The sequence below is a fragment of the Amphiura filiformis genome, chromosome 1 (assembly GCF_039555335.1).
Source record: "Amphiura filiformis chromosome 1, Afil_fr2py, whole genome shotgun sequence".
Taxonomy (NCBI): domain Eukaryota; kingdom Metazoa; phylum Echinodermata; class Ophiuroidea; order Amphilepidida; family Amphiuridae; genus Amphiura; species Amphiura filiformis.
In genome coordinates this window covers 100,203,262-100,228,396 of record NC_092628.1, presented here as the reverse complement: position 1 = coordinate 100,228,396, position 25,135 = coordinate 100,203,262, and the positions used below count along the sequence as shown (strand labels likewise).

The following is a 25,135-nucleotide window of genomic DNA, read 5'->3' as shown; positions in this document are numbered from 1 at the left end:
GTTATAAACATATCCATTCCAATTGTTAAATGTCATTACTGACCGTACACCACGAATGAGCCGTAAATGTCCTAAATTGTATTCTGAGTTACAGTTACAGTGTAAAATGTGCATGAAGGTCGTATTCATACGCACCTCAAGTTAGTGCTACGTGTATCTCATTTTGAAATCTCTAGTCAAACACCTTTTAAACCGATCAATAATCCTATTGTTGAATAGGATAACAAGCTTCTACATATGTCTACTCTTTGTTTGCTTTGGCAAAATCTTGTTCACTCGTTGACTTGAGGATTATTTGAAATGACCGCCAATTATGACTGTTTGATATTTATTACCAGCAATGTGAGAAAAGAGACACATGTAGAACCGAAAAAGGTATACCATTTTGTTGAAGGAGCAAAGTTCAACAAACCATAATCTCGCTTCTGAATATCGTGTGAAGTCAAATGATATACCATTTTAAAGCTTATGATATATATTTTCTAAACACGAAATAAAACAAAATTGATCGGCGTGGACTTTACGGCTCATTCCTGGTGTACGGTCACATTTGTTAAAATGTTAAAATATACCAGAATAATGTGACTCAAAGCAGCTAATGGATTTAGCGTCTTTTGGAAACCAACTCTTCATTTTAGAATAAATTTAGCATGTTATTGTAAATATAATGATGATGTTTATCGTTAATATCGTATTTAACATTATAGGGACACTCTGTATGATGCGGAATGTGTAATGTAAGTCAAATATAGCAATAAAATATCATCAGATATAATATTGATCCATTAAAATAGTGTTTTTCCTGAAGATTTGGAAGGACGACAGATTGCAAAGATTTGCAAATGTCGATAAGCAGGACAACGCGGTTAACGAGATTCAATTTCAGTCAATTCAAGGTTGCATTGTTGTCTTTGCGTTGGTCATTTATTGCATTGCTACGCTAAACTTTATTAAATGTCAGACTTACTATTTGTTTTCCTTTTAATCGGAAGCATTATTGGAAAATATTGTAACCTGCTAGGTTAGGTTGCATCGTTGTTTTACTATTTCTTGTGGAGGCATATCTTTCAGGTGCAAACGGGACACAAGATGAAAGAAAAATAAGACGTCGGATAATGGATGCTAAATAAAAGCGGCATTTTGTGTCTCTTTGTAAATTGTATGGTATGTTTGAGTAGATATGTGTTCACGAAAAAAGCAAATTCCTAAAATTTCAGTTGATTCCGATTTTGACTTTGAGAGATATGCATAATTATGTACATTAATTATGTATTTATATTACCCATAGGCCATTTTGCTGTAATTTTGTTCTATTAAGTTTTCGTTATTTCCCCCTCCCAGTGAAAATCATGCAGGGGGACAACAAAACCAATAAAGCTTGTGTTCTCACGTATGAACCCATACCTTTCCCTGTCAGTGTGGGTTTCATTTTGTTCAATATTTAAAAACAAACCTCGCTAGCTCAACCACCGCTCCGACTCGCTTTCAAATTGGACGATATTTTTGCCAAGTTAATGAATCTGCAAGGATTTTTTGCACGCAAACTTTATGTAGCCAGAGGTTTTCAGTGGTATGAAGATATCAACTTTATTTGGAAAAAAATGGGATGAGGCTATGGATCACGATATGACCCCTTTAGACTGACTAATGCATTTCTCTTTACAGATACGGAGAATATTATTGAATCAAACCTTTTCCTGCCAAATACATCGTTCCTTCGTGCATGTTAATTAAAAAGATGAATCTACAAAGACAGATATATCGGCCAAGTATTATTTGAGCATTCAGGGTGAACTACAGTGGAGTAATTGTTTCTAATGTGCTCTTCAATGTCCAATCCAAACAAATTACAGACTTTTTATACCATATATTAGATTGAGATTCGCTAGAATGAAATCATTCAATACCATGGTTACGCCTTGATTATTGAGCAGTTTAAGTTAACGTGATTAAAATGTAGAAACTTTGAATAGCCTCTGCAGCCCAAGAGCTATTCAGGAAAACCTTCAATAGACCATGCAGCAAGAAGCAATCATTTAATTAACTGGGAGGAGGCGAGAGTTATTGATAAGGAGGAGGTACGTATCAAGCGATAGATAAAGGAATCCATATGGATCAGGAGGAGAGGAATAAATAACACCATGAACCGGGACGAGGGAACCTACAACCTGAGCAATCTCTACAACCCTCTGCTACAAAGCGACTCAAGGACTGGCAACACTAGGTCGTACAGTAGCAGAGCTTCACAACTCTGAAGAAATCCGAATGAACAAGACGGATGAAACGTCAGTTGGTGAGTTTTTTTTACCATCATTTCACCACAAATATTTTGGTTTTGTAAAAACAATCTGTAATTTTTTGAACAATAACAAACCTGATGAATCTCTACAGTACTTCACCAGATTGTTAAAATAATAACCGATTCAACAGATACCGTATTAATACTGCAAAAGACAATGATATTCTATTCACAACAAGAACAAAATGAATCTTTAGACAAAAAAGAGCTCGCTGAATTAAGACGTAGAATAAATTGATGCAGAATTAAGACGCAGGTTGTTCTTTGGATATCATCACCAATATACCAACTGAGACGTCACCAGTGACATGAATAATGGCAATACGACACATTTTATTAGAATAGGAATTTATTATAGAGTTTATTTTCTTCCATGCATGTATACGTACATCGCATTTTTACTTAAAAAACCATGCGATGTCTCATACATATTTAAGTTCAGTAATATCATAGATAAGCATTTGTAATGTCCATAAAAACTATTTGCATGCTACAAAAAACAAATACATAAATAAACAAATAAACAAACAAACAAAAGAAGCATAGAAAACATTATATTCAAATGAACCTGAAATAATAATAGGTTCGGAAAACCTCCTTGCCCACACATAATCAAAAACTCTTTGATCTAACTCTTCAGAATCATCGGAAAATATCACAATTTTGATGAGACGCTGAAAATATCACACGAATTGGATGAAACAAAAAAAAAAAGAATTTTCCTTCTAACATAGTTAAGGAATCGGATAGCACAGTATTTTTTTGTGGGACTTGAGAGCACATCAGACGCACCAAAGTGCATTCTAAATACGAAGAATGTCCTTCTGATATTTATATTTTTGACATTTAACAGTCTTCGAAGTAAACTTTATAAATCTAATTACATGTACTTGAAGTGTTTGTTGCTGGTAGGAAAAGCCGACCATCATTTGAAAATTTTGACCTTTCGTATTGTTTTTCAATGATGGACGGCTTTTCCTCCAAGCTACATACACTTTAATTAAAGGTCATTAGATCTACGAAGTATACATCGAGGACTGTTAAATATAAATGTAAATATGTCCCACAAAAATTAGTGTGCAAACGTTGCTATCCGATCCCTAAAAGTAGCTATCAATACCAACGTCTAAAAATGTGTTAATTTAGAAGTAAAATCATTATACGTTTTTACTCTTAATTTTTTATGAAAAAATGTGATTTTTACAAAACGAATTGCGTCAATACCTCCCAAAAGATTTCATTTTAATGCATTTCTCTTTACAGATATGGTGAATAATTGAATCAAACCTTGTCCTGCCAAATACGTAGATCCTTCCTGCGTGGTAATAAAAAAGATGAATCTACAAGGCCAAGTATTATACTAGCATTCAGGGTCGACTACAGTCGAATACTAATATTTCCTATTATGTTCTTCAATGTCAATGTCAAATCCAAACAAAGTTTTAACAGCCTTTTCTATACCATAGGTTGAGAATTGCTAGCATGAAATCACCATGCAAGGATTACTTTAAAGCTATATAATTTCTCGTTACCATGGTTACGCCTTGATTATTGAACAATTTAAGTTAACATGATTAAAATGTGAATAGCCTCTGCAGCCCAAGAGCTATTCAGGTAAACCTTCACCAGATTCTTTAAATAAAAATATAATTAGGTCCTTATAATGTCCAACCAAGGTTGCAATTTCGCATTATGGCAAGTTTTAACACGTACCTCACTTCGCCCGATGTCAAGTTGTACGTTTCTTCTGCGGTTGTCAAGTTGTAAGGGGATTGCGAAATGAATGTGAGACCCTCGTGGGGTAAAATTTCCAAATGGATGTGATGTTTACATGATTTGTGATGTACACAATGTTCCATGTTAACCCCAAATTTTATATCATCATTTTGGCTTTAAGTGTCCAGAAAATTTCATAATTTTTGACCGAACCCGTATAATTATGGGTTTAAGTAACATTCCATCTAAAAACACAATTTTTTAAAACTTGCATAACTGTGCACCCAGTCGTTAAGCTTGTATTCTTGGGAAAATCCTCGAACAAGTCGAAATGCTAGGCCACTTTTGAAATACAAATTCAATATCAGGCAAAAGGCAAGTTGATCACGCATTGCATTTGATTTCCGACCTGTCACAGATTTAGATTAATTTAATATTAGAATTAAATGTTTTCCAATCGGAATCTATTCTCATTTATTGGCGTGCAATCGATATTTATCAGCCCACTCACTCGCGAGCATTAACTCAAATAGGGACTTGCCTTTTACAGCTCTTATACAAAACAGATGAAGTATAAAACGTTTTTATCACGTTTGGTGGCACATTTTGATCCCAAATAGCTGCGCTTGATTAAATCTAAAACGTTTCAAAAATACAAGAGTAGACATATTGCTTTCCTGAATTTGAAATTGACATCGTCGTAAGTGACACACTATTACGTGACAATTCACTGGTTTGTTTAATTACTTACCCATTTGTTTCACAGAATATTGTAATCACACACCGCTTTAATTAGTATATTTTTAGCGTAACATGGTATTGAAATACCCTGAACTGAAATAATGTACTAATTTTAACTCTCTACATGCTTGTGTCAACTTATCAAAATAGACCAGACGACAATTAAAAAAAAAAATCAAAATTCAAGCATTTCAGAATTGTAAATTTTCATGATCATGGAATCAGGATGAAAAATGCATTTAAATGAGTACAAACAAGCCTAGTATTGGTTCAGTGGTTCTTAAGATAGCCCTTGATATTTTCAGAAAAATTTTTTATGTTGAAGCCTATGGATAGGATACAGAGCATTAATGGTTGTGCATGACTTCATGTAGGTAAAATTAAAGCATTTTACTTCAATACTTCAATATTTCTTTTTACCACACAAGGTCACTGTTTAATAACATCTATACATTGCAATAATGAAACTATGATGAACATACATTTTGAACAATTAATAATCATGACATATTTGGCGGTGTCTTGTAATAATACTACGGAACGCGAATCAATGTATAGTACATAACTATTCTGATAATAATTTTACTCACTTTATAGTGATACCATATTTAAAATTATGGTGGATATGGCGTGATAGAATTTGACAATTTGTACATAGAATATCTAAATGTGCTGATAATAAACATGAAATAAAAGTATTCTGTTTCGAAAATATTCTCAGTTTCTGTTGTTGATCTTAAATCTGATTATGTACAGGGGTAATCAAAGATTTGACTTGTAACCAGCCCACCAGAGTACAGATTAATTCTAATTCAATAATGGTAAAAGACCAAATGTTTCATTTGAAATAAGAAAGTTGTAAATAGCAAATGATGATAAAACAGAATATTACGATGTCAGAAAAAAAAAGATTATTATTCTAAAATGTTGATCAAGTTATATCTTACAAGGCACATTGTACTTCGTGCTTGATTATAAAAGTTTTTAATATAATATGAATATGATGTACACTTTGCAAAAATGAATGTACACTATATATACAATCTAATATTCGCCATGCCACCAGCAGCATAACATCTATGTGATGCGATCAAGCAAAATCAATCGGAACTCGGAAATATTAAATTTTCAGTTTCTTATAGAATAGTAAAAAGCATTTACAAGTCTGGATTTTGAACAACCAGCTCCAAATATACGGGCAATTAAAGAGTTTCCAAAACAACAGGAAACAAAAGGAAAATTTCCTTTGTGTGGCTATAATCTCAAACGCAATATTTCCTAGTTCGGGCTGATTTTGCTTGATGCTTAAAACAGATATCCAACCGTCGAACATGTCTTTTGCGCAAGAATAAAAATAGTAGCTAATAGTGTCATCATGCACATGGATTTAGTTAAATGTTCGTAACTTCTGGACAAAGTTCCTCCTACGGCTGGTTACAATTGTAGTGTTGTGAAGTATCCAAGCAAAGAAGCAGAAGCAAAGGTTGACCAGAAATGTATCTAGCCAGTGATTAAGTCAAATTCGTCTGTATCGAACTTTTTTAGAGCACAAGCTTGGGAATTATAGACGTCGTTTATTCTTAATATAAAGCTCATTTTTAAGAGTTTTGTAGATACTGGTCAAATACAAACGTCATCTCATCATTGATTATTGATGCAACCAATTTGAAGCTATAGACGAATCCAATTTCACGCATTCCTACACCTCAATGGCAGCCATATTTGGGTCCCCGTCGGCTGCATCTCACCTAAAATGTGAAATGATGCGGCCTTGGAGGGAATTTTAAACTGCATTCTATCACCCGTGTTACACGTAGACAAAAGAATGATGACAGTTTACAACACAAAAGAATCTAACATCGATTTTGGTGCTGCGGGGACCCAGTCATGGCCGACCAAATCCTGACCATGACTTGGCTCGTTGGATTCGTCTATAGCTGTTTATATAACCAAGTTGCATCCGTCTCCCGCAGGAATTATTCTCACGTCCTTCACGTAAGATATGACGGACAAAACTGCATTTTCACTCTTCATTCCCGCATGATGTATTATTGTTTGTTCCAACGTCTACATAAGTGACGAAGCGTTGCATTGAATATATCCGTAGAGTATTGGTATAAAATGACATGTTGTCGTATACTGATGGGAATTGATTGCGAAGATGTATTCATCAAAAACGATGAGTTCAGTTGAAAATGTAATAACACACTTGACTACCTGTGTTATAAGATTAGTATGACGTGGAATAGATAATTAAATATATGTTTTAATAACTGAACAAGCGACTGACATTTAATACGTCCCTCTAATGCAAAAAAGGGAACCGAAAGAGCGAATATTTATGCACTCCAAAAAGAGGGGAAATCACACCAAAAGAGTGTAATTTGCACTCCAAGAGAGTGACATTTCCGCTCTCCAGTATGCTTAGACTATATTTATAAATACGTAATTATAAACACGCACATCACCACCTCCGCGCTGCCATAACAGCTTGTAGACACTAAGTCTCGAAGTGGGCTTCTACATAGCGGGCGGCATTCCTATATATTTGAATGTAAAGGCGTTAAACATCACGAGACTAACTGTGCAGCAAAAGTTTCTGCACAGCAGTCTCATGTTGTTCTCGCTATAGAAGGTCACTTCGAGACTTACTGTCTATAAGCTGTTATGGCAGCGCGGAGATGGTCACGTGCGTATTTATAAAAGCGAATTTATATATTAACCGAAGTACACTGTCTAATGGTTTCTCAACTCTTTTGGAGCGAAATTTATTCTTTTGGAGCGAAAGCCACTCATTTGGAATTTTCTCTTTCGGAGTGAGAATTGCAAACTTTTGGAGTGATTTTTCACTCTTTTGGAGTAATTGTCACTCATTTAGAGTGCATAAAATACTCACTCTTTTTGGTTTAGTCTTTTACATTGAGAGAGAATGATAGTAGACATGGTAGATGACAAGCGGTGACAATAAAGACAGTAATTAGAGAATAGCGACGACGACACAATTGACGACAGCAACAACACCCAAAGCTGCACATGAAAAACTGAGAAATTAACGTTTTGGTTAGGAGTACTGTCTCTAAAAGAGGGCCTCTGAAGGATTGCCTACAGCGATCACCCTAATGGGGAGAAGACAGAAGAGTGAAAGTGACTGTGTAATTTACTCTGACAGAAGAGTGAAACTCAGTCTGGAAAATAGTGTAATTTACTCTGAAAAGAAGACGGGGTCACTCAATTGGAGTGATCAATGTATAGGCCCCCGGGGTATAGGCAATCCATATCACTCTTTTACATTTAGTGAGTAGGTTTTAAGGAAAATTAAATAACATATTTAGCAGGGTTGAAAATATATAAGAACAACAACAACAGAAGTAAAAGCAGCTGGTTAGCCATATGCTCGCACATTTCCATCGTTCTTACTACCCGTAGCACCTGGCTAATCTATAAATTATATAGACGCTGGTGTGCTTGAGGTCAACCTAAATTAACGAAATGTTTTTATTTCTTTCCAAGGTTGCCCCTTGTTTATTTATACTTTTAAAAAGAACTGATGAATGACGCTTAATACTTTACTCAATATTATTGATTGAAATAAAGGAAAGATAGACAACTAGCAAACCAGTGTTGTGGAAAAACAACTTTTAAAACAGCCAACGAAACCTTCACAAACAACAATTTTGCTTCACAAATCCCGGGACACAAATGTGTACATAGAAACATAAACCTTTACCTTTCATTTTTAAGGAAATGTAGAATATTGAAAACCATAGTGTGCGGATGCGTGTTTTCTTCTTATGCAATAATCTTTATTCCACCTGCCGTGTGACTTCCAATAATTGATTGTGTTAAGGTATTTTTTCCCGGGTGATTATCAACACAAGCCTCCGGTGACCGTCCGTTAATACATGCATTAAGGTAGTTTTTTCCCACTCATTTGGTGACCATTACTATAATTACACTTGTATAAGGACTGTCTTCCTACCACCAGGAATACAATGCTTGTACATGTATTAGGGTAGTTTTCCAGCCAGAGAGTGACCATTAATATACGCATGCCCGTATTTAGGTAGTTTCCCCACCCAAGAAGTGACCATTAATACATGCTTGTATCAATTGAGTTTTTTTCTCTCATCGGGTGTCCATTAAGAATGTAGTTTTCCCACCCACCTGTTGTATGCTTGTATGCTTGTATCAATATAGCCTTCCCACACCCAGCGACCATTAATACATTATACCAGTATTAATGTAGTTTTCCTATCCATCGAGATACCATCAATATTGTATTATAGGTAGTCTTCCCACACCGGGTGACCATTAATATGCCAAACCTCGACCCCAATACACCCAAAGGTCACTCTGCAGTGTAGAATCATATTGAGGATAAGGAACTGTGCCCGGTAGATTATCGTCTTTTGTGATCCTAATGTGAGGTGCTTTACACATATGTTACACTTAGAATTCAAACCTTGCTCCAAATTCTCTTCATTGAAGTCGTCGTCTTGATCCGCTAAAAGTCAAAATAAACAAAGAACATCACTCGTTGTTAACATTATTTATTGGTGAAGTTGTATATCATTATGTGTACTCTATAAAACAGTAGAACACTGAGTTAGTCTGTGGCACTTGAAATGTGATTACCAAATAAGTAATGTGTAAAATATTGTGAATTTATAAGATTTTTTCACGACAACACAGTCAGCTTCATCATAGTAGCGTTTTGAGAAAGAAATGTTTTTGAAGGTGACAAGAAACAACGTGTAATTGGTGAGTTTGTGATGTCATGTTAAAGTGATTTAAACCACGAGATAGATTTGTAATTTTATTTCCTCTCCCGTACCGGCGTCAGTTAGACACAGTCGCATTGGCCCAGGCTAGAATCAACTTCTAAGGCGAAGGTCATAGGTTCGGAACACAGAGTGAGCTCTTATTGCGCTGTGGGATAGTGAGTTTGAATCCATATTTATCATGTTTAAGTGATGTGATAATTCCTATAAGTTGTGCACATTTCTCATTCAAAACGTGTCATCTGTGAAAACCAATCTGGCGATATTGTCTCCGGTGCAGTCGTAACTCAATATTTGTTGTGTTGTACACAAGAAAAAGAACGTTGACAAAATTGCATGTGTGTTTAGTACAACCACTTTTTAGGGTTTAATTAACGAAGTATACGCGTATCATAGTAGTTGGTTTATCCATAGATATATCTTTCGTCAGTCTATAGTTTCATCACTTCTGTTGCATCGTTTATATAGTTAGTGCTGTGACTGCAATAATTGGTTGTATACGGTGTGATATTGGTTTGCAGAAAATCAAGAATATATATGTGTGCTTATAACATCCACTTATTGGGTTTAATTAACGTGGTATACGCGTATCATAGTGGTTGGTTTAACCATAGATATATCTTTCGTCAGTCTATGCTTTCATCACTTCTGGTGCATCTTTTATATAGTTGGTGCTGTGACTGCAATAATTGGTTGTATACGGTGTGATATTGGTTTGCAGATTTGTATTTGTGCTTATAACATCCAATTTTTGAGTTTAATTAACGTGGTATACACGTATCATAGTAGTTGGTTTAACAATAGATATATCTTTCGTCAGTCTATGCCTTCATCACTTCTGGTGCATCGTTTATATAGTTCGTGCTGTGACTGCAATAATTGGTTGTATACGGCGTGATATTGGTTTGCAGATTTGTATTTGTGCTTATAATATCCACTTTTTGAGTTTAATTAACGTGGTATACACGTATCATAGTAGTTGGTTTAACAATAGATATATCTTTCGTCAGTCTATGCCTTCATCACCTCTGGTGCATCTTTTATATAGTTGGTGCTGTGACTGCAATAATAGGTTGTATACGGTGTGATATTGGTTTGCAGATTTGTATTTGTGCTTATAATATCCACTTTTTGAGTTTAATTAACGTGGTATACACGTATCATAGTAGTTGGTTTAACAATAGATATATCTTTCGTCAGTCTATGCCTTCATCACCTCTGGTGCATCTTTTATATAGTTGGTGCTGTGACTGCAATAATAGGTTGTATACGGTGTGATATTGGTTTGCAGATTTGTATTTGTGCTTATAATATCCACTTTTTGAGTTTAATTAACGTGGTATACACGTATCATAGTAGTTGGTTTAACAATAGATATATCTTTCGTCAGTCTATGCCTTCATCACCTCTGGTGCATCTTTTATATAGTTGGTGCTGTGACTGCAATAATAGGTTGTATACGGTGTGATATTGGTTTGCAGAATATATATGTGTGTTTGTAACATCCACTTTTTTGGTTAACGTGGTATACGCGTATCATAGTAGTTGGTTTAACCATAGATATATCTTTCACCAGTCTATGGTTTCATCACTTCTGGTGCATCATTTATATAGTTGGTGCTGTGACTGCAATATTGGTTGTATACCATGTATACGGTGTGATATTGGTTTGCAGATTTGTATTTGTGCTTATAATATCCACTTTTTGAGTTTAATTAACGTGGTATACACGTATCATAGTAGTTGGTTTAACAATAGATATATCTTTCGTCAATCTATGGTTTCATCACCTCTGGTGCATCTTTTATATAGTTGGTGCTATGACTGCAATAATTGGTTGTATACGGTGCGATATTGGTTTGCAGAATATGGCATATAAATATAAGATTAACAATAATTTAGCGTTTCGTCTATACTTGACCTAATCTATTTTGATTTTTCAGGACTGTTTGATGGCAGCAATATAAATACATATTTACAAAGGCGTAAAATTGTGTACAAAGAGAAGCTATAGAAAATGTGTAGAATACAAATTTGAGATTGAGATAAGAATTTGATGCAAAAGTTTATATCAGAAAGTTCAAATAGAAGACGAACTACGCTATTATTGTTTTAGGTCTTTGAGTTGCTTTACGTCCTTTCCACGAGAAGGTTCCAAAGCGTTTTCCTCGAGCTCTCTTGTTTTGCATTCCAAATATTATAAACAGCGTAGCACAATAAGCAAACACTTCAAAACACACTAGCGCTACCAGAAATCTCCAGTCTTGAAAAAGCACTATCGTCACGTTATTATTAGAACTACTTGAGTTTGATGGAGCGGCAGCAATAGGAGTTTCTTTAGGTTTAGTTGTTTTATTGGTATCTGCGTCTGAGTGTCGTTTGGAGGTGTGGTTATGTTAAGTACGGTTGGACTGGTTATAAGGCCTTTATCGGGTAGCGCAGTAGTCTTCATCTGTAAGATAGAAACAGACAGAAATATGTAGATATACAATGGATAAGTGTAAACAGTTGCTCAACATAAGTGATGCGATCAAGCAAACTCAGTCAGAACTCGGAACTATTGATTTTGAAATATAGCCAAACAAAGGAAATATTTCCTTTTGTTAAGTGTTGTTTTGGAAAGTCTTTAATTGCTCATATCTTTAGAACTGGTTGTTCAATTTCAATGTGGTTTATACAGAATGCAGATTTTTACTATCCTATAAGAAACTGAAAATTTAATATATCCGAGTTCCGACTGATTTTGCTTGATCACATCATATATACATAGAGGCCCTGCATCGTGACGTTAGCCGCAATCTTGGTCAAATGTTAACAGTGGTATCTTCAATAGAGGCATACCAATATCTCTAACATAAACACCAGTTTATTCCACAGAAATAAAACCCCAACAGTTTAATGGAATAGAATCTCTATTAAAAGAGGATCCCAAATTGTCTCCATCAACATTGAGATATTGTTATGAGTGGAAATCCCATATTGTTCTTATTAAACCTGGGGAAATATAATGGATTGAAATGTGTTTTGTCTAAATTTATTACAAAATTAAGAAAGAAATAAAAGTTATTGAAAAATTTAAAAATTCTAGAAAAGAAAACTATTTTATTTGTTTTCCTATTAAATTTCTAAGCAATTTGAGGAACTGATCGCATCATTTATTGGAAGGTATTTCATGGCGGCTATCGTATTGAATAAGTTATTAGAAACTACATGTACAATACTGGCATTTACCTAATTATTTATTGCAAACCTTACGAAATTTGTCAGGCGCTTTTGATGAAATGTCTTAACCTCCTTTACAGCTGCATTTTTGATTGCATTTCGTGGTACATAAGTAAATTCATTAAATAAGAAATACGAAATATTTTACAAATATCAGGAATATAGTTTCATTTCGCATGCAATTGCAGCCTTTCACTAGTTGTACTTATTGTACGACTTCAAATTGAAACAGTATTCAAGAAACAGACTTAAATGCGTCAAACACTCTTAAAACATCTAGTCGATGTTTTCTGAGTCAAATTTGACCTGATTCTATACACGATTTGGGTCAATTATGACTCGAAAAAATCTAGTGAGATCTTATTTCACTAGACATCAATTCAACTAGATGATTTTAAGAGTGAACGTTTCTAATAAACACACTTTATATGACACATTATGTTGGAGTGCTCTTATAAAATATTTCTTAAAACGTGTCAAAGGAAAACGCTTCCGGATTCTTTTATAATGCAATAGTGAAATAATGGTGATGAAAATGATGTATTTCTACGAGCACGTCGTCGGTTATCAGAGTACCAGTGCAGCCGGTCCCTGGGTGAGTGGTCGAGCTTTTGTCAGATGTGTCTCTGACTTCATCAAGAATGAAGAAAAGTTGAAGTCCTGATGGTGTCAGAGACACATCTGAAGAAAGCGCGACTGCTCACACAGGGACCGGCTGCGCTGGTACTGTGATAACCAACAGCGTACTCGTAGGAACACAAAACTTAAAACGAATTCTCGTTGACGAAGCCTGTCTATTTGTTCGTTATTACTATTAGTTCTGTAATCATTTAATAATTTAAAAGAAATCTCTGAGGTTCAATGAAGATACCGAGTAGTTGCTTAAATATACTCACAATATAAGTATCTTTTTTCAAACGTGGTTACAGAGCCAACTTTAAGGAACAAGCTGCCTGCACGCATCCAGCAAGCGGACAGTCTCGCCATCTTCAAGAGACTTTTAAAGACTTTTGTAAAGGGCCTAGAGTCCTTTTTGGTGTTCGGCGCTATATAAGTGCGTGATTGTTGTTGTTGTTGTTGTTGTTGTTGTTGTTGTTGTTGTTAGAAATACCCTTCTTCACGACAACTCCTCAAGTTTTGTCCAGATAATATGAACGAAATATTGATAAAAATGTCTCTAAGGTGATCTACGTAAAGGCCAACAATATTTTTGTATTTTTGGTATCAATGATCATACGAGTTTTTTTTAAGTAAAGAAGACGTGCCCAAATCACTTTAACTATATTACTAAACCCTTCACGTCACCACTTAACCTTGACATCAGGGTGTTTGATTATATGCAAATAACGCATACAGGTAATAAGCTTATTACCTCTCGTCAGTTCTGCCTGTCGTATTTCCTTTGCTGTTTTTACATCATAAGCTAAACGAAGGACAAATGCAGAAGGCTTAAATAATGTAAATTTCCAAATTATGCTTGTTCATATAATCCTCCATAATATCGTCATGACCATCATTTAAAGATCTGCAACTATTAATAGAACTGCCACTGTTCTGGGGGACATTTGCCGAATTTGAGTACGTTTCTGGTGCTACAATATTTATAAAACACTGGTTGTAGTACAAAATATTAAACACAATAATAGCTACATATTCTCAGTGGAACCAGTCTAACCAGACCCATGTTAATGTATTACTCCCTAAAAGAAGAAATAGTCCTTTGACTGAAATATTCTAAAATACAATGGATAGCGATACGGTTGATATTGGAGGATGCAATACAATGGGTAGCGATACAGGTTGATATTGGAGGCGGCAATACAATGGGTAGCGATACAGGTTGATATAGAAGGCTGCAATACAATGGGTAGCGATACAGGTTGATATTGAAGGCAGCAATACAATGGGTAGCGATACAGGTTGATATTGAAGGCAGCAATACAATGGGTAGCGATACAGGTTGATATTGAAGGCAGCAATACAATGGGTAGCGATACAGGTTGATATTGAAGGCAGCAATACAATGGGTAGCGATACAGGTTGATATTGAAGGCAGCAATACAATGGGTAGCGATACAGGTTGATATTGGAGGCAGCAATACAATGGGTAGCGATACAGGTTGATATTGGAGGCAGCAATACAATGGGTAGCGATACAGGTTGATATTGAAGGCAGCAATACGATGGATAGCGATACAGGTTGATATAGAAGGCGGCAATACAATGGGTAGCGATACAGGTTGATATTGAAAGCTGCAATACAATGGGTAGCGATACAGGTTGATATTGAGGCTACAATACAATGGGTCACGATACAGGTTGATATTGAAGGCAGCAATACAATGGGTAGCGATACCGGTTGATATTGAAGGCAGCAATACAATGGGTAGCGATACAGGTTGATATTGAAGGCAGCAATACAATGGGTAGCGATACAGGTTGAGATTGAGGCTACAATACAATGGGTAGCGATACAGGTTGATATTGAAGGCTGCGATACAATGGGTAGCGATACAGGTTGATATAGAAGGCGGCAATACAATGGGTAGCGATACAGGTTGATATAGAAGGCGGCAATACAATGGGTAGCGATACAGGTTGATATTAAAGGCAGCAATACAATGGGTAGCGATACAGGTTGATATAGAAGGCGGCAATACAATGGGTAGCGATACAGGTTGATATTAAAGGCAGCAATACAATGGGTAGCGATACAGGTTGATATAGAAGGCTACAATACAATGGGTAGCGATACAGGTTGATATTGAAGGCAGCAATACAATGGGTAGCGATACAGGTTGAGATTGAGGCTACAATACAATGGGTAGCGATACAGGTTGATATTGAAGGCTGCGATACAATGGGTAGCGATACAGGTTGAGATTGAGGCTACAATACAATGGGTACCGATACAGGTTGAGATTGAGGCTACAATACAATGGGTAGCGATACAGGTTGATATTGAAGGCGGCAATACAATGGGTAGCGATACAGGTTGATATTGAAGGCTGCAATACAATGGGTCACGAAACAGGTTGATATTGAAGGCTGCAATACAATGGGTAGCGATACAGGTTGATATAGAAGGCGGCAATACAATGGGTAGCGATACAGGTTGATATAGAAGGCTACAATACAATGGGTAGCGATACAGGTTGATATAGAAGGCGGCAATACAATGGGTAGCGATACAGGTTGATATTGAAGGTAGCAATACAATGGGTAGCGATACAGGTTGATATTGAAGGCAGCAATACAATGGGTAGCGATACAGGTTGATATTGAGGCTACAATACAATGGGTCACGATACAGGTTGATATTGAAGGCAGCAATACAATGGGTAGCGATACAGGTTGATATTGAAGGCAGCAATACAATGGGTAGCGATACAGGTTGATATTGAAGGCGGCAATACAATGGGTAGCGATACAGGTTGATATTAAATGCTGCGATACAATGGGTAGCGATACAGGTTGATATTGAAGGCAGTAATACAATGGGTAGCGATACAGGTTGAGATTGAAGGCAGCAATACAATGGGTAGCGATACAGGTTGAGATTGAGGCTACAATACAATGGGTAGCGATACAGGTTGATATTGAAGGCTGCGATACAATGGGTAGCGATACAGGTTGATATTGGAGGCAGCAATACAATGGGTAGCGATACAGGTTGATATTAAAGGCAGCAATACAATGGGTAGCGATACAGGTTGATATTGGAGGCAGCAATACAATGGGTAGCGATACAGGTTGATATTGAAGGCTACAATACAATGGGTAGCGATACAGGTTGATATTGAAGGCAGCAATACAATGGGTCACGAAACAGGTTGATATTGAAGGCTGCAATACAATGGGTAGCGATACAGGTTGATATAGAAGGCGGCAATACAATGGGTAGCGATACAGGTTGATATTGAGGCTACAATACAATGGGTAGCGATACAGGTTGATATAGAAGGCGGCAATACAATGGGTAGCGATACAGGTTAATATTGAAGGCTGCGATACAATGGGTAGCGATACAGGTTGATATTGAAGGCAGCAATACAATGGGTAGCGATACAGGTTGAGATTGAGGCTACAATACAATGGGTAGCGATACAGGTTGATATTGAAGGCTGCGATACAATGGGTAGCGATACAGGTTGAGATTGAGGCTACAATACAATGGGTACCGATACAGGTTGAGATTGAGGCTACAATACAATGGGTAGCGATACAGGTTGATATTGAAGGCGGCAATACAATGGGTAGCGATACAGGTTGATATTGAAGGCTGCAATACAATGGGTAGCGATACAGGTTGATATTGAAGGCTGCAATACAATGGGTCACGAAACAGGTTGATATTGAAGGCTGCAATACAATGGGTAGCGATACAGGTTGATATAGAAGGCGGCAATACAATGGGTAGCGATACAGGTTGATATAGAAGGCTACAATACAATGGGTAGCGATACAGGTTGATATAGAAGGCGGCAATACAATGGGTAGCGATACAGGTTGATATTGAAGGTAGCAATACAATGGGTAGCGATACAGGTTGATATTGAAGGCAGCAATACAATGGGTAGCGATACAGGTTGATATTGAAGGCAGCAATACAATGGGTAGCGATACAGGTTGATATTGAAGGCAGCAATACAATGGGTAGCGATACAGGTTGATATTGAAGGCAGCAATACAATGGGTAGCGATACAGGTTGATATTGAAGGCAGCAATACAATGGGTAGCGATACAGGTTGAGATTGAGGCTACAATACAATGGATAGCGATACAGGTTGATATTGAAGGCAGCAATACAATGGGTAGCGATACAGGTTGATATTGAAGGCAGCAATACAATGGGTAGCGATACAGGTTGAGATTGAGGCTACAATACAATGGGTAGCGATACAGGTTGATATTGAAGGCTGCGATACAATGGGTAGCGATACAGGTTGATATTGAAGGCAGCAATACAATGGGTAGCGATACAGGTTGAGATTGAGGCTACAATACAATGGGTAGCGATACATGTTGATATTGAGGCTACAATACAATGGGTAGCGATACAGGTTGATATAGAAGGCGGCAATACAATGGGTAGCGATACAGGTTGATATTGAAGGCTGCGATACAATGGGTAGCGATACAGGTTGATATTGAGGCTACAATACAATGGGTAGCGATACAGGTTGATATTAAAGGCTGCGATACAATGGGTAGCGATACAGGTTGATATTGAAGGCAGCAATACAATGGGTAGCGATACAGGTTGAGATTGAGGCTACAATACAATGGGTAGCGATACAGGTTGATATTGAAGGCTGCGATACAATGGGTAGCGATACAGGTTGATATTGAAGGCAGTAATACAATGGGTAGCGATACAGGTTGATATTGAAGGCTGCAATACAATGGGTAGCGATACAGGTTGACATAGAAGGCGGCAATACAATGGGTAGCGATCAGGTTGACATTAAAGGCAGCAATACAATGGGTAGCGATACAGGTTGATATAGAAGGCGGCAATACAATGGGTAGCGATACAGGTTGATATTGAAGGCAGTAATACAATGGATAGCGATACAGGTTGATATTGAAGGCTGCGATACAATGGGTAGCGATACAGGTTGATATTGAAGGCAGCAATACAATGGGTAGCGATACAGGTTGAGATTGAGGCTACAATACAATGGGTAGCGATACAGGTTGATATTGAAGGCAGTAATACAATGGGTAGCGATACAGGTTGATATTGAAGGCTGCAATACAATGGGTAGCGATACAGGTTGACATAGAAGGCGGCAATACAATGGGTAGCGATACAGGTTGACATTAAAGGCAGCAATACAATGGGTAGCGATACAGGTTGATATAGAAGGCGGCAATACAATGGGTAGCGATACAGGTTGATATTGAAGGCAGTAATACAATGGATAGCGATACAGGTTGATATTGAAGGCAGCAATACAATGGGTAGCGATACAGGTTGATATTGAAGGCTGCGATACAATGGGTAGCGATACAGGTTGATATTGAGGCTACAATACAATGGGTAGCGATACAGGTTGATATTGAGGCTACAATACAATGGGTAGCGATACAGGTTGATATTGAAGGCAGCAATACAATGGGTAGCGATACAGGTTGATATTGAGGCTACAATACAATGGGTAGCGATACAGGTTGATATTGAAGGCAGCAATACAATGGGTAGCGATACAGGTTGACATTGAAGGCAGCAATACAATGGGTAGCGATACAGGTTGATATTGAAGGCAGCAATACAATGGGTAGCGATACAGGTTGATATAGAAGGCGGCAATACAATGGGTAGCGATACAGGTTGATATTGAGGCTACAATACAATGGGTAGCGATACAGGTTGATATTGAAGGCAGCAATACAATGGGTAGCGATACAGGTTGATATTGAAGGTAGCAATACAATGGGTAGCAATACATGTTGATATTGAAGGCAGCAATACAATGGGTAGCGATACAGGTTGATATTGGAGGCAGCAATACAATGGGTAGCGATACAGGTTGATATTGGAGGCAGCAATACAATGGGTAGCGATACAGGTTGATATTGAAGGCAGCAATACAATGGGTAGCGATACAGGTTGATATTGAAGACTGCAATACAATGGGTAGCGATACAGGTTGATATTGAAGGCAATACAATGGGTAGCGATACAGGTTGATATTGAAGGCTACAATACAATGGGTAGCGATACAGGTTGATATTGGAGACTGCAATACAATGGGTAGCGATACAGGTTGATATTGAAGGCTGCAATACAATGGATAGCGATACGGTTGATATTGGAGGCAACAATACAATGGGTAGCGATACAGGTTGATATTGAAGGCAATACAATGGGTAGCGATACAGGTTGATATTGAAGGCAGCAATACAATGGGCAGCGATACAGGTTGATATTGAAGGCTGCAATACAATGGGTAGCGATACAGGTTGATATTGAAGGCAGCAATACAATGGGTAGCGATACAGGTTGATATTGAAGGCAGCAATACAATGGGTAGCGATACAGGTTGATATAGAAGGCTACAATACAATGGGTAGCGATACAGGTTGATATTGGAGGCAGCAATACAATGGGTAGCGATACAGGTTGATATTGAAGGCTGCAATACAATGGGTAGCGATACAGGTTGATATTGAAGGCGGCAATACAATGGGTAGCGATACAGGTTGATATTGAAGGCAGCAATACAATGGGTAGCGATACAGGTTGATATAGAAGGCTACAATACAATGGGTAGCGATACAGGTTGATATTGGAGGCAGCAATACAATGGGTAGCGATACAGGTTGATATTGGAGGCAGCAATACAATGGGTAGCGATACAGGTTGATATTGAAGGCAGCAATACAATGGGTAGCGATACAGGTTGATATTGAAGGCAGCAATACAATGGGTCACGATACAGGTTGATATTGAAGGCAGCAATACAATGGGTAGCGATACAGGTTGAGATTGAAGGCTGCGATACAATGGGTAGCGATACAGGTTGATATTGAGGCTACAATACAATGGGTAGCGATACAGGTTGATATTGAAGGCAGCAATACAATGGGTAGCGATACAGGTTGATATTGAAGGCTGCACTACAATGGGTACCGATACAGGTCGATAGAACTTCTTATACCTTTTTTACCCTAAATATAACCCATCATTTAAACGTTTTCTGTAAAACGTTTTGTGTTTGCTGTGAATATCATGGTAAGTGTCATTCGTGTGTCACATACCATTATACGCTGTTGCTGTATCCATATGCATGAACATACTGCTGGTAAAGAAAACAGTACTCATAAATTCAACAAACCCGCACATGTGTTATTATGCACACCATTTTGTACGAACCTTGCCACATTAAAGGCAGATCAGCTATAATATCGGCGCATAAAAATTCAGATTCTCCACAATTCAAACGCATTAATTCAGGAAATATTTAAATAAAATAACTGTAATATTCACAGCTATACGAGTATGTGTATCTGCATGCTTAATGTAATAGCTATTGTGATATTGCTAATTACTCTTGTGTATTAGCTTAGCAAAACCAGATGAGCGTCAGTGATAAGCTGGATTTCGCACTTAAAATAATGGTATGCAGATACACGACTGCACGGGTCTCAAAACAATACTTTTATTTTATCATTAAATATAAGAGTTGGTATCTCATGTTAGATATCCCATTTAAATGAAAACAAACTATTTATAAATCAAATTTCTGCACGCAATATTTTTGAATGTGACTGTTTTAAAAGGCATCTTGTGGTATCAGTGAGTGAAATATTCTTCGCCAAAAATGTTAGCATCTTCACATATTAATTCCAAAATGCTCAGACACTATGTTTGCAAAAGACGTTAAAATTGTATCAAAATATTAAAATATTTCTGTTTATGAAACATTCTTCACTGCATCTTCACGCATTCAAAGTCTGTAGAAAGCAAATTGCACAAAACACTTTAGTCACTTACAGAGCATGTATACGATACCAGAATTGCGATTATGATATAAATGGTTTGGGCGTAAAATGGTTGGATTTGTCGATTTGATTTTATCACGATTTTTTTATCACGCCTGTTTGTATCCACTTAAGTAAGATGTAGGAATGCTTAGTAACAGCGCGCTTTGCAGCAATCATAAGATTGCGTGTTATTAAAATGTCATGTTAAAATGATTTACGTTCAGGTGTGTGGAGGCCAATGGAAATGGTTTGGATAATTACATAGCGTGAAACATGACGGGTTTATAAGATTGGATTCCACGAGTGGTTCTCACGCACTGTATTGCAAGTGTAATAAATAAAAGATATTTCCGCTCTGTAAAATCGTTTGTCTGGATAATGACGTTACACTTGTCGCCAATGATGTCGCCAAAGTACGAAGTTTGCGATTGCACTTTTTATCTACAAGTGATTTTAATAAAGTGTTTTTAAGGTGGTACTACACCCCATGATGAATTTGTGACTAATTTTGCAATTTTCTCAAAATATAGTATTACACTGGTAAAAAAGTTATGTATATTATAGGGGCAAGGAATCCAGTTACTACACTGGAATTTCAGTGACTCAAGACAAGCGGTACGCTTGAATGTACCTCATTTCTTAACATATAAAATGAACCATTTGTCTTGAATCACTGAAATTTCAGTGAAGTAATTGGATTCCTTGTCTCTATAATATAGGCCCTACATAACTTTTGTTACCAGTGTGTAGTAATTTTTTGAGAAAAATGCAAAATTAGTCACAATATTTATCAGGGGTGTGTAGTACCACTAAAAGGGGCATTTCGTGATCCACAGCCTCATCCCCCACTTTTCCAAAAAAGTTGAGATTTTTACACCAATGGATACCTCTGGCTACATAATGTTTATGTACCAAATATTTCTTGCAGATTAATTCGTTTAGCAAAAATATCGTTAAATTTGAATTTCGTTCTGGTGCACCAGAACGAAATTACAACACATTGTCTATGGAGCAGTGTAATACACATAATCATGCATAACTCGCAAACGCAAAATCGGAATCAACTGAAATTTTGGAAATAAGCTTTTTCGTAGATATCTACTGAAAAATGTTATAAAAAGAGGATGCTAGGATCACGAAATCCTCCTTTAAATACATGGAATTGAAACTAGCGGGTAGTTCATAGTATTGATCATAGCGGGGGAAGTTCATGGCATTGTATTGATCATGTAGAGTTATTGAAACACGATTTGATGCCTTTAAACAGTATACACTAATAAATGCTTGAACTTGATGTTATAGAAATATGAAAAAGAAACGGTAAACTTAGGCCTATATAAATACAACAATTAAGTCTCTAATCAGAGGAGGTTCAGCAATATTTATTATTTAATGTCGTTTGCAATCAAAGATGTTATGGTATTAAGATGTTTATTAAAACTTTTCTAATTGTTGTTAAACGTAAGACAAAAGATATCTGCCAATTTGTAAATTATCCACCGTTATGAAAAAGTTGCAACCGTTTTTTCTTCAACTTTTCATCTTTAACAACCTTAGAGTATTAAAATGCCACCATATATCAGCTCAATAATATTCATCCAAGGTCTCGCAACATTGAATTTGTAGATTAGTATTATTATGCCTCAAGTACGTGTTCACTCTAGTCATTATAAACTGAGCTCAAAAAGAAACTTATAATTTTTCACAACGTCATATCTTGAAATCCTGTCTATCAAATTCTACCAAAATTACACACAGGTTTACTTCAATGCTCTACTCTTAACACATTTCAGTAACCAAACAGTTATCAACTGACACAACAGCAAAATGCACTGACATGGAACAGCTTCCTGGACCACATTCACAGCCCAGCCCTGTTTCATGAAAAAGTGTATGAAAAGCAGAAAGCAGCACCGTTTTATCATCAGAGCAAGGATCTTGTGTGCATTCTCACAGATTTTTTGTGCTGGGTGCCAAATGTTGGGCTGTGAAAGTGGAGGAAGTCCAGGAAGCTGTCCCATGACAGTGCATTTTGCTGTTGTGTCAGTTGGACAACTGCTTGGTTACTGACATGTGTTTTGAGTAGAGTATTAAAGTAATCCTTTGTGTAATTTTGGTTCATTTTGATTGACAGTATTTTAAGATATGACCTTGTGATTCACAAGTTGTAAAAAATTATAAGTTTCTTTTTGAGCTCAGTTTATATTCTTGTCCACGGGGTAGACCCCTTACACATCTTTCATGTGGTATTCTTAAATTGACGTTGAAATATAACTACACCAATGTCTAAGGATTAAAAAAATTACAAATCCATATCTGGGAATCTATGGAAATGGGGACTTGCATGTGTAAGAAATGTTCTAATAGATCGGGGGTGGTTGGGCTATTGACTATTTCATTTATTCTATTGATAACGACTTACCTAAGTGACCTCGAATTATATATTAATTCAAAACTACTGTTCACAGAGAAATATGCTCATAATTTTCTATTTATTTTCTTCGGTCACTAAATTGAAAGAAGCGATACATTCTTTCTTAATATCCTGTGTTAATTATAAGCCAATAAGGTACATTATTAACAATGCATTTTTATTGCACAAAGCAAATGTACAACTACATCTATATGAAAAGTGAATAACTGCAATGTCAGTAACCCGCGTGGTATGAGCATGGTTTTGGTATTTAGCAATAACTATCTTACAGAGTATATCATTTTCAGTTATTGTTGTGTTCCCATAATACGATACCTATGTATGAGTTACTCCGATCAGTTGACTACAAAGTTTTCATTTTTCAGACCATGTGGCTGACAATGCAAATGCAGTAATGCAAAGAGCGGATTTTGTTAATGATTCTTGTGACTTATACTCCATGGATCGAGCCTGGGAACGCTAGCATCATTGAAAAAGTACTTTTACAACTAATCTACTCGCAGATAAGTCAGATTATGTTGGGTTACCGTATTGTAGTAGTGTTGTTTCAATCCTAATTGTTTGCCTTAATTTGCTTGTGATATGTCTGATATTAAACCCTCTGAACTACACTTTTCTCACTATTTCAGTTGAAATCCAGACACCCCCTATGAAAGACATTACCTTAATCTTCACAGGCCCGGATTTACCATTGGGCCAGATATAAAAAATATCTGAAACTGCGTTATCGTGTCAAGAGAGCCAAGTATGAAATGCAGTGCGAGCCGCAATACGGAAACTATGTTCAGCATAGACGGCTATGAGCGGCCCATAGACGCATCTAAAAGGAATTACTTTTCATGGAAAATAAATAAATAAATAAATAAATAAATAAATAAATAAATAAATAAATAAATAAATAAATAAATAAATAAATAAATAAATAAATAAATAAATAAATAAATAAATAAATAAATAAATAAATAAATAAATACATAAATACATAAATACATAAATACATAAATACATAAATACATAAATACATAAAAACATAAATAAATAAATAAATAAATAAATAAATAAATAAATAAATAAATAAATAAATAAATAAATGTAGATATTTATATAGCGTTTTATGTCGTAAACAGCCTCAAAGCGCTTTACATCTATTCCGCCGTCATTAGAATATGTCGGAACCACGTTTGCAGCCTACAAGTGGCGCAGGGTCCATCAGTATAACGACTGTGACTACCCCTAACAGCTTCCCATTACACCTGGGTGGGGTGATGCAAGCGAGGCAAAGCGCCTTGCCCAAGGGCGCAACACGGTGGTGGGATGGGGAATCGAACCCACGCAAGTCGAGCAAGCTCTCAGATTATGAGTCCAAGGCCGTAACCACTGAGCCACCGTGCCCTCAAATAGTATTTAGGCAAATCATTTTATTAACACATCTCTGAATGTGGTTTAAG

The 25,135-nt window shown here is 36.6% G+C and overlaps 1 protein-coding gene across 1 annotated transcript in view; it reads right to left on the bottom strand.

Annotated features, from left to right (window-relative positions):
* Nucleotides 1–11,805: 11,805 nt before the first annotated feature.
* LOC140160188 (uncharacterized) overlaps nucleotides 11,806–25,135 on the bottom strand; it is a 109,595-nt gene continuing 96,265 nt past the window's right edge. Inside the window, exon 15 of the mRNA XM_072183469.1 lies at nucleotides 11,806–11,989. The gene's annotated coding sequence lies outside the window, so the exon portion shown is untranslated. The remainder of the gene's footprint in view (nucleotides 11,990–25,135) is intronic.